Below are 12058 nucleotides of genomic sequence, written 5' to 3' on the forward strand. Positions count from 1 at the left end.
CTTGTGCTTCTTCCAGTCCAGCGTTTCTCATGATGTCCTCTGCATATAAGTTAAATAAGCAGGGTGACAATATACAGCCTTGACATACTCCTTTTCCTATTTGGAACCAGTCTTTTGTTCCATATCCAGTTCTAACTGTTACTTCCTGACCTGCATACAGGTTTCTCAAGAGGCAGGTCAGGTGGTCTGGTATTCCCATCTCTTTCAGAATTTTCCACAGTTTATTGTGATCCACACAGTCAAAGGCTTTGGCATAGTCAATAAAGCAGAAATAGATGTTTTTCTGGAACTCTCTTGCTTAACACATTAAAAAAGAAAAAAACAAAAACCAAAAACCCCATAGCTCCAGAAGTCAAGGGTTCTTTTCAGGGAGAATAGCACTCTGAGAGGTTGGATGGTGCCATCTACACTTGACCATCTTGAATTCCAGAGGCCCTTGAACATCCTGGGCCAATAGAAGTGGCCACTCCTCCTTGTTAAGGGCTGGTACTTTGCATTTGCTTAAGACAATGCACAGGTCTGAGTCCTTCGAGGCAGCAGTCACACCCCTCTCAGGACGGAGCCCCACTTCCAGTCCTGGCCAGCAGGCAAATAAGTAAGGTCAGGTCCCAACAGAATTTGGTCAGGGAAGAGCTGGGTCTGCTAAGAGAGGAAAAGGATTGTGCCTGGAAGGAGCGGCAAGACCCAGATACTGTGTACCAGGAAGAGCCCGACAGTTTATATGAGGACGGAGTCTGAGGACACTGGATCAAGGTGGGGAGAACATGAAGTAGGGTAAAGGAGAGTGTCTGAATTGGGAGGCACACTGCAATATTAATACCTTGGCAAAGACCCAGGAATCCTGGGACTTGGGGATCATCAGAGATACCGCTAACACACTTAGGGTGGTTTGGGGGAAGTTTGCATAAGACAATGGAAGACAGAATCAAAAGCTTCAGTGAAGGCCTTCCCTGGTAGTCCAGTGGTTGAGAATCTGCCTGCCAATGTAGAGGCACAGATTTGATCCCTGGTGCAGGAAGATCTCACATGCCTCTGCACCCTGGAACCTGTGTTCTGTGACAAGAGAAGCTACCACAATGAGAAGCCCATGCGCTGCAACTAGAGAGTAGCCCCCACTCATGGCAACTAGAGAAAGCCTGCGTGCAGCAATGAAGACCCAGTGCAGCCAAAAGTTAATATATAAATAACTAAATTTAATAAATGTTTATAAAAAGCTTCAGTGAAGAGGGCATGCTACATAAGACTGGAAGACTCCCCAACCCATCATGTGCCCTGGGAGGACCTGGAAGGCATGCTGTTTAACCAAGGCAATGAGAAATGAGCTGGCTGAGCTGGTGCGAGGGCTGCCAACATCACTGAGACATTCAGGAGGACTTTTGTCTATTGGTCAGGGCAAATGGCAGGAGATGCTGTTAGGTGACTGGGCTTCCATAGCAACTGGGATGCAAAGATCCTTCAAGGGTAGGGGCCAAATGGAGATAGGTAGCCATCAGAGGCATCATCAGCGATGCTGGAGGTGAGATCACCCAGGGGGCCAGACCCAGGGGAGCAACAGAGATAATGAAGAGAGCGTTTTTTTGGGCTCTCTTCAGCGAGCAGAGGGCCCCCGCATATTGTCACAAAGTTGTTCACGTCTTCATAACACGCTGAGACCATTAGCTCCAAAGCCCATCAAACTCAAAATTCTAAATTGAAAGCATCCAATTGCTTTCAATAGAGCCCCAGTAGATTTTTAGCTACATAGAGCCTGCTCACTTGGCATACCCTGCAAAATATCCCAAGTCCACATCTGCCAGCCACAGACAAGACGAATCCTGGAACTGCAACACTCCAGCACAGTTGCCCTTTGGAGCTCTGCTGACCCAGAGACCCCCTGCCGTGCTGCCGAGTGACATCTCCCACACATCTAAGCCCCCTCTGGGTCCCCTCTTCCCTGCGAGTTCTCTTGCCTTTCTCCCCTCTCCCTGGCTCCGGGAGGTCTGTGCGAGACACCCCCGACTCCCTGCCTATCAAAGCACTGCCCAAAGCAAGCGCGTTGTGTGCTACTGCCCCCTGGTGGCCACATATTTTCCTGTGTTAGTCGCTTCAGGCCTGTTGACCCTGTGACCCCATGGACTGTAGCCCACCAGGCTCCTCTGTCCATGGGGTTTTCCATCTGAAGTGGGTTGCCATGCCCTCCTCCAAGGTATCTTCCTGACCCGGGGATCGAACCAGAGTGTCCTGCATTGCAGGCAGATTTTTTACTGTCTGAGCCATTATGGAAGCCTTTTTTCTTGCTTAGCCCTCCCATCCTTCAACTGGGTACAGGCATCCAGAGGGACAAGACAGATGAGCAGCCAGCAGGGGTATCACTCAGTCTGTGGAATAACTAGGAAGCAAGGAGCGGTGGTCAGGAGGCTGAGGGCAGCCCTCTGGATAAAGGTCATGATCCTGTGCCCTTCCAGACCTGAGCAGCTTTCAGACCTGGAACCCACTGAATACAGCAGAGGAAGAGTCCTCAGAAGAATGGGCCCTGTGATGCTGCGGCAAGTCTGTGATCATTGCCAGTGTCCTTCTCAAAAGAGATCTAGGGCCATTTATTTCAGTAGTTATTCCCAGGGGAATGGTGACAATTCGGACATTTGAAGGACTATCGGATACATATTCTAAGTTGATACCTGGGAACCCAAAGAGTCATCATGCCCCCATCCTGATAGAGGGGGGCATAGGGGAGCCTGGTAATGTGTGGAGTTCTGTCCTGGGTCACTGGACCCATTGGAATGGGTTTGAAGAGTGAAGATCTCTGTTACATGTTAACACACACCAGAGAGCATCTACCAGGGAAGAGGTGTTTAATAACCAAGTGAACACAATGACTCAGCCAGTTGTCATCAGCCAACTTCTGACACTACAGTGCTGACCCAAGCATAGCCATGGTGACAGAGAGGCAGGGGCCCAAAGCATGAGTGTCTATTCATAAAGACCGACCACTGCTACTGCCCAGGGTCCAGCCTGCCAGCCGTAGATCAATGCTGAGTCTCTAGACACACACACATACTGAAAGTAGATCAACCTACCCCTTGGTGTAAAGTGACCAGTGACTCATCTTGACTAGGATGGACTCATCACTGGGATATATGTTTGCCTTTCCTGTTTGGAATACTGAAGCCAACACAACTCTGTTTACACAGTATTACCCTGGCAACATGGGATCCTGCAAAACATCATATGAGACCACAGGACTGACCAGGGCACATGGGTACATGAGCAGGGCACCCGTTGGCACAATCATATATTCCACCACCCAGAAACTGCTGCCCTGCAAGAATGATTGAGGTGCCGGCTCCCAGATAATCTCATATGAGGCTGGGGTACCATCTCCAGGATTCAGCAAAGCTATTCTGTGGCACGGTGCTCCCAATGGACAGAACACAGAAGGTTGCGAAACATGGTATGGAAGTTGAAGTGGCTCCGTGTTTTTTTTTATTACCAGCAACCCACTTAGTGAACTAAGGTTTCTTTTCCTTGACACTCTAAGTGCCTAGAGGTCCTTGTTTCCAGAAAGGGAATGCTTTCACAACAGAACTATATTTTAAATTAATTTATTTTTGGCTGCACCGAGTCTTCATCGCTGCCCATGGGCTTTCTCTAGTTGCGGCGAGCAGGGGCTACTCTCTCCATTTGCAGTGTGTGGGTTTCTCATTGCGGTGTCTTCTCTTGTTGCAGAGGACAAGCTCTAGAGCTTGAGCTCAGAAGTTGTGGTGCACCAGCCCAGTGGCTTCACAGCATGTGGGATCTTCTCAGACCAGGGCTGTAACCTGTGTCTCCTGCATTGGCAGGCAGACTCGTAACCACTGGACCACCAGGGAAGTCCTCACTATGGAACTTTAAACTTTAAGCTGAGGCTACTGCTTGGCCATTTGGAGATCCCTGTGCTAAGAGACTAGCCAACCAAAGAAAGGGGTCACCATCCTGCCTAGTGGGTAATTGACCCTGATCACTGGGAGAAGGGAGGCTGCTGTTACTTAAGGGGAGCAGAGGGGAATGGATCTTTCTCACAAGTGATCCAGTAGCAGAATCTCTTGGTACCCTAACCCTAACCCTAATTCTGATGGCAAATGGAAACATCCAACAGCCATAGCCTGAGAGGGTTATGGTTGCCAGAGACTTGAAGTTCTCATGGATGAGGTTCACCCTGACCAGCGGAAGTGCTACTTGAGGGTGAGGGGAATCTTGAATGGGTAGTAGAGGAAGATGATGAGTATCAGCTATGGCCTTGAGTCCAGCTGCAGTGTGTCCCAATGAGTCCCCTCAGAACTTTCCAGATGGGATTGAACTTACTCTATGAAGGAGGGGATGGAGCAGCACCATGGGTAGACAGCAGCAGCCACTGTGGCAAGCCACCGGGACCCCACCCTAGGTACACCCTAACTACTGGCCTTGCTGGCTGGTGAAGATCCACAGCGACATCTCTGGGAGGAATTCGACCTTTATGGAAGCCACCTCATCCAAGGTCATACTATCTTCCCATGGCCAGCATACATTCTGTGAACAGAGTATGCTGCAGTGAAAAGGCACAAGCTCCTTTCTTTGTTCTGGGACATCTTTGCAGGGCCATCCCAGCTTCAAAGTTCCCTGTGGCCCATCAACTTTTCCCTCTGCCCAATCTTACTTCTCCCACTCAACCCCATCTACTATTTTTTAAAAATATTTATTCATTTATTTGGCTGCGTCAGGTCTCAGTTGCATCATATGGGATCTTTTGTTGCAGTGTGCAGGCTCAGTAGCAGTGGCATGTGGGCTTAGTTGCTCCAAGGCATGTGGGATCTTAGTTCCCAGATCAAGGATCGAACCCATGTCCCCTGCGTTGCAAGGGAGACTCTTAACCACTGGACCAACTCATCTGAAGTCCCGCTCATTTACTGTTGACAAGATTCTTAAATCAGTTTCCTGCATCCCACTCTCCATCTGTGCGAATCCAAGCACAATATTTTTTCTCTCATTCTTTAATCCTACTTTTTTCTCTTTCTTCCCCATTTCCCTTATGCATAGAGTGGCCATATCTCCTTGTTTGCTGGGAAGAGTCCCATTTCACTCCTGCTGATCTGGTGTCTCACCTGCTCAGTGTCTCCTTTAATTCTCAAAAGGGTCCTGATTTAGACTGTACATGATGTGATCAAAATTCACTGAATTCATCTCTTATTCATCACACACACATTCTTTACGCTTATTATATTTTACTAGGTGCTGGGAATACAGACCTGAGTAAGAGATTCCAGTCGTCTGAGCACCAGACTCCAAATTCCTATTGAAATTGCCAAAAGAATATTATAATAAAAAGACACATTATAGCTGGAAACCAGAAAAAGGTGCCATTCTCATACAATAAACTTCAAGGAATTTCTCCAAGATACATTACAGGTGAGACTGGATTGAGGGGAGGGGCTGCCTAGACAGGTGTTTCCTCTGCATTCGTCTCACACATTTTCTTCAGATGAAGAACTACCCAGGGACCAGTGGAAGTCACCCCACTGGCGTGTCCTAATTCAGAGTGGTGGGAGACTGGAGATGATGTGGGGGAACTCCCAGTTCTACCTGCGTGCCAGCACCATGCACTGGGCACAGCAAGATTTTCAGGGGCACCACTCCAGCGCTCATCTGTTTGGGGTTGTATCCTAAACACGGTGTGGGCATCTGAGAATGGGAGAGGAGACTCTATATTAAAGGTCGCCGCCCCAGTTAACATGAATTGTCATAAGAAACATGAAAAAACTCTCAGACGTAAGGATGAAGCTCTTTAGTATAGCAGCCTCTAGACGCAGCTGCCTGCCTATTCTCCATAGACCCCTGGAGCTTAAATCTAGAAAAGTTAAACGTACAATTGTTCTCAGTGTTTCACTTCTTCCATCACTGAGTCCTGGAGGAGCTGAGGTCCAGACAGGACTCCACTTTGGACTTCCTTAGCGGTACAGTGGATAAGGATCCATCTGCCAGTGCAAAGGACACGGGTTCAATCCCTGGTCCAGAAAGATCCCGCATGCCATGAGCAACTAAGCCCCTGAGCCACAACTACTGAGTCCAAGTGCTGCAACTACTGAAGCCCATGCGCCTAGAGCCTGTGCTTCCCAGAAAGAGAAGCCATTGCCATGAGAAATCCGTGCACCACACTGAAGAGTAGCTCACCACAATTAGAGAAAGACCAGCACAGCAATGAAGACCCAGTGCAGCCAAAATAATAATAAATAAATTATAAACGCCTATTACCTGAACACATACCAAAAATGGCTGAAATGTATCACTATCACATCTAAAAGATGGAGAAACTAAAGCACAGAAACCTGAAGAGGCTTGTCCAGAATCCTTGAATCTACTGCCCTTTGTCAGAAGAGTGATTACTGGCTATGCAAGTCTTTAGACATTTAAAGAGAACTTGTAGTTAAAGAGAAAGAGAGAAATTGGATGAACCAGTGTAAAGACACTGGGAAAATGACACTCTTAAACAACTGTCATCACAATGGGAGTAGAGAATGTACTGGAAGTCAACACTTAATATCAACATTGTGTGAAAGGATTCTAAACAATACTTGGGGATTATTATCAAACTGAACTGTAATGGTGCCAGTGATATTACTACAAAAATGATAAAATCCACATATCATTTCTCCCCCAAAAAATTGCTCAAAGATATAGGTTGGTCAACTGAGAAATGTATCTAAATGAAGATCTGAAGATGGTATCAACTGTTTTCCTTGAGCGGGGACCATGTTAATTTTCTTTGTATCATTCCAATTTTAGTGCATGTGCTACTGAAGTGAGTACTGTATCAACTATTGCCAAAGAAACTTTACTGGTAAAAAATTATTACCAGCCCATGTCGAAGTTGTATTTCAAATCTGCCATGAGGGAATAGTGTCCTGAGCCAGTCACTTCAAAAGCTTGTCTCTTGGCAGAGAAATGGATAGAAAATGGTGGGTACTGTAATAAAGGGGTGCCAGTTAATATTACCAGATTCCTCTCAAGGTCCACAAGTTAGAAGGTGCTCCTGACCTCCAGTAAAAGTTCTCCAAAAATTGCTCAAGAGTGCTAATTATTTCCTGGAAGGAATTGTAAATTACATCACATACAAAAAGGAAGCTCTGTCCCAAATAATTTGGGACACTTTTCTTTCTTACCATGTTACAATATAACCGTCACATTTTCATGGCTCACTTAAACAGAGAGAACAAAATCTAGACTGTGTTCAGTTCAGCTCAGTTCAGTTGCTCAGTGGTGTCTGGCTCTTTGCAACCCCACGGACTGCAGCATGCCAAGCTTCCCTGTCCATCACCAACTCCCGGCGCTTGCTCAAACTCATGTCCATCAAGCCGGAGATGCCATCCAACAATCTTATCCTCATCATCCCCTTCTCCTCCTGCCTTCAATCTTTCCCAGCATCAGGGACTTTTCCAGTGAGTCAGTTCTTCACATCAGGTGGCCAAAGTGTTGGAACTTCAGCTTCAGTAATAGTCCTTCCAATGAATATTCAGTGACCCCACAAGAGACTGAGCAAAAAAAAAAAAAAAAAAAAAGAGACTAAGCCAGACTTGCCTGTGAATGTCCAGGAGTCTCTGGCGGAGGTGTGGATAGACAGTGGCCTCCCGCAGAGTCAGGGGCACTGAATACAACAGTTCTGGGAGCCGTGGTGTGCTGGCATAAGTCCTTTTGAAGAAGGTCATCATTACCACCATTACCCCTACCATAGTTTGGCCTCAGGCCAAACTTCAGGGAGGGGACACAGCCCCATCCACCAACAGAAAATTGGATTAAAGGTTTATTGAGCATGGCTCTGCCTATCAAAGCAAGACCCAGATTCCCCCATGGCTAGTCCCTCTCATCAGGAAGCTTCCACAAGCCACTTATCCTTACCCACAGAGGGCAGACAGAATGAAAACCACAATCACAGAAAACTAACCAAACTGATCACATGGATCACTACCTTACATAACTCCATGAAACTATGACCGTGCCATGTAGGCATGACGGACCCACTCAAGACGGATGGGTCATGGTGGAGAGTTCTGACAAAACGTGGTCCACTGGAGAAGGGAATGGTAAATCACTTCAGCATTCTTGCCTTGAGAACCCCATGAACAGTATGAAAAGGCAAAAAGACCCTATTAAAGCATGTAAATAGGAAAGCAAAAGCTCTAATCAAAATGTAGGAGTATGTCTTTGTGAACTTAAGGGCCAGAAAGAGCTTTTGAATAAGACCCTAAAACACAAAATGGACACATTCCTATTTAAAACAGGACAACAGTGACAATAATGACCAGTGACAGATTCAGAGTTAATATTTGTTGACATTTAAAACTGACGATGGATAACATCTTGGCAGACAAGGTATTCCTGCAAATCATCCACAGCAACAATAGCAGCAGCAAGAAGTATTAGCAACAACAACCACCAAGGCTGAGAACCCAGTGGGAAAATGAGCCACTGGAGCAGACCCAGATGGTTAAAAAGTATCTGAAAAGATGCTCGCCACAGGAGCAATCAAAGACATGCATATTACAACAACAGCGAGGTGAAACTTCATAGCCAACATTAGAGAATTAGATAATACCAAGTTTTTGGTGCACTGCTGACGTAAGCTGAAATAGTTGTGAGGAATAAAAACAAGCTGGAACACAAAATTCAACTATGCAAAGAGAACTGAGAAAGTAAAATATGCATTCCTAGTTTCTAGATATATCAATCTACATTTCCATTCCAATTTAAAAGTCTCAATATTTATTTAAAAATATAGTGACGTTTCACATTTTGGGAAAAATACGGATTATGTAATAAATGCTATTGGTACACCTAACCATTTGGTTACAGAAGTTTAACTTCCCCCTCATAATGTACACCAAAATAAATTCCAGATGGCATATAGTTGATATATAAATAGCAAATATGTTTTGAATAAAATGAGTGAATTAAAATTTAAATATATCTACAACTAAACTTATATTCAAATTCATCTTCTAAGATTTTGGTCCTTATTGTTGAAAGTGGAACCAAGACCACAACAAACACATCTACTTATTTAGGGAAATTTTTAATGGGAAAAGAAATTATATAAAAATATAGGTCAATATTTAAATTATCTTAGAATGGGAAAGATTACCTGGCAATGAGAAAAGGAGGATATTATAATGGAAAAAAAAGGATGGATGTAACTACATACAATTTATTTACTTAGGCCATGGCCTGGGGTAGGCAGAGCAGATTGAACCTGTGCCCCTGGCAGTGGAAGCTCAGAGTCTTAACCACTGGGCCACCACGTAAGTCCCAAACTACATATAATCTAAAGACACTTTTATTTGTAGTGGGCTCAACTGATTGCCTAATCCGACTGCCATTTTCAACTCCCATCTCTGAGGCCTGTCACATAGAGGATGGAAAAATGGATACTTGCTTTCTCAGCTACCTATCTGACCATGGATATCATTTAACTTAATTCTAATACAGGAGACATAAAGGGTGTTTCTGGAAAAGCTTTTAAGGGGACAGAAACTTGTGGTACCTCTGTTCCTCTTGCTTCCTGCCTTGACTTTTTGCTATGGAAGTCTGCTACTGTATGAACCATCTCATTACCAAAAAGCAGTAAACATGAGACTGAAAACTCAACATGCAAACGACAGCGAGATAAGGAGCAAAAACATCAGGTAGTTAATGGCGTTAGTGAGTGGTACCCCAGGTGGCTCAGTGGTAAAGAATACACTTGCAATGCAGGGGACATGGCTTTCATCCCTGGGTCAGAAAGATTCTCTGGAGAAGGAAATGGCAACCCACTCCAGTATTCTTGCCTGGGAAATTCCATGGACAGAGGAGCCTGGTGGGCTACAGTCCATGGAGTCGCAGAGGGTTGGACCCGATTTAGTGACTAAGCAACACTACCCCCTAACTTTGGGGCCATCTATCCTCAGATTTCTTGTTATGTCAGATATTTAAGTGTCTTTATAACTTAGGTTACTGCTATTTTATTACTTGCACATTAAAAAATTTTAACTACATCTGTATCTGCCACCAAAAAATTACCATAAACACAATGAAGGGCAAACAAAGACTGGGGGAAATATTTGCAACATACATGATGAATTAGAATGCAACATCCTAATAAAATAGGAAATTGCAACACCCCAAAATGCAGTGGCCAAAAAAATGAATGAAATTTAATTTCTCCTTATTGGAAATTCATGAAATATAAATAAATCTCAAATAAAAGAACCAAAAGACATTTGCAATCTATCAAATTAACAAATTTTTAAAATAAGAAAATAACTTCCAGGATTGAGCAAGACTGAATGTGGGGGCAGGGAGAGAGTAAATATTGTCTTTCAAGAAGACAATTTATCACTCTGTATCAAGGTTTAAGAAAAATGCATAACCCTTGATCTTGCAGTTTTACTTCTAGGACTTTATCTCACATAGTATGTGAAAAGCAAAATCTACAAAGATGTTCATCACAGTGTTATTTATAATGGTGAAAAATCGGAAATAACAAATGTTCAACAATAGCAATTGGTTGAACAATTAATAGTGTAACTTTTCTGGAAAATGAAATAGTATGACAATATTACTAGGAAAATATTACTGTAGGAAAATATTTAGTTGTATGGAAAATATACTATATTAAATGAGCAGAAAAGCTACAAATCAGTATATAGAAATCAGAAAGAAAGGTGAGAGAAAACCCACCCAAATATGAACAACCAGTCTTTGTTAGTTTGATTAGACGAGGTTTTGAATTTCTTTTGTTGTTTTTGTTTCTATGCATATTTTTTTCTGCATTAAACATGCATTGCTTTTGCATAAAAGGTGCAGTTAATAAGGAGCTTCTAGGAGGCTTTAGTACTATGGGATATAAAATTTCCAGAACCTCTTTCCTCCCCCGGACCCCCTCCTTTTCTGCTCTCTGCGTCTGGTTTCTTTAGCCTCTTGTCTTCCCTGGTCAGCTTCGCTGAACGCGGATTATAGGAAGCGCTATTCGGGAGTTCAGTTCCACGGAGACCGAGACCAGCACACAGCGTTTGGAGAGCCGCGTTCCCTGCGGAGCGCGCAGCGCGCGGAGGGGCTCCCAGCTCCCCATCAATCAGCTGGTGATGGCCACCCCGACGGAAGGACCTTTCCAGAACTCCTTGCATTTTCCTTCAATTCTCTGGAGGTTTTCGCGATTCCAGCACGCCTGCCCGCTTGCAATGGCCCCATAGCCAACCGCGCTCGCGTTCGGGGTGCGACCAGCCCACTGCTGCGGAAATGGCAGCGCTGGGTCTCCATCGCAGATTCCTAGTAAGTCCCAGCCCCTCCCCGGGGAAAGGCCCCATCGAGCCTTCCAGGCCCTCTGACACCCGGAGGCACCAGATAGGTTCCAAAGCACTTTGCTAGAGATAATTCCATGTTAAACAAACAAACAAACGAACAGCAACAAAAATAGCGCCCACTGTAGGGAACAGCCGGCGCGAGCCAAGGAACTAAGAAAAGCAAGTCCGAAATCCTGCTCAAGGAGCTCACAGGAAGGGTGGGGTCAGGAGGGGTGGTGGGTGAAAACCACGCTCACAGGAGACTCACAGGCCCTAGTGACGTACAATGAGCCAATATCGTCCTGCGCATTTTACCGATGAAGTTGGCAAAGGGAAAAAGGCATTTATTGAACACCTACTATGGGCCAGCTACTTTCACCTAAGCTACCTTTTAGTCCATAAGGCAAGTGAAGCCCTGGGGAAAGAAATAGGTCCATTTTACCAATAAAGAAATTGAGGGTCAAAGGAATAACACTCCCATTTTACGGATTAGGAAACTGAGGCCCCTAGGAGAAGGATCAAATGCCCAAGACCTCACTAGCAAATGCGAGGCTCTAATCTGGGTCTGAGGACACCAAAGCCAGAAGGGTTTCTCCTTTTTCATCCTGCATCCCCCATAGGGACCACTTTGCGTCCCCATAGACTGTAGCTCGCTAGGCTCCTCTGTCCATGGAATTCTCCAGGTCGGAATACTGGAGTGGGTAGCCATTCCCTTCTCCAGGGGATCTTCCCAACCCAGGGGTCGAACCCAGGTC

General features: G+C 45.1%; 1 non-coding gene across 1 annotated transcript; it reads right to left on the reverse strand.

Annotated features, from left to right (window-relative positions):
• Positions 1 to 6691: 6691 nt before the first annotated feature.
• On the reverse strand, positions 6692 to 6798 carry LOC138989018 (U6 spliceosomal RNA). The gene has a single exon (XR_011465264.1). It is a non-coding gene; the product is annotated as a U6 spliceosomal RNA (small nuclear RNA).
• Between the last annotated feature and the right edge of the window lie 5260 nt (positions 6799 to 12058).

Source organism: Bos mutus, chromosome 8, assembly GCF_027580195.1.
Source record: "Bos mutus isolate GX-2022 chromosome 8, NWIPB_WYAK_1.1, whole genome shotgun sequence".
NCBI classification, from domain to species: Eukaryota; Metazoa; Chordata; class Mammalia; order Artiodactyla; family Bovidae; genus Bos; species Bos mutus.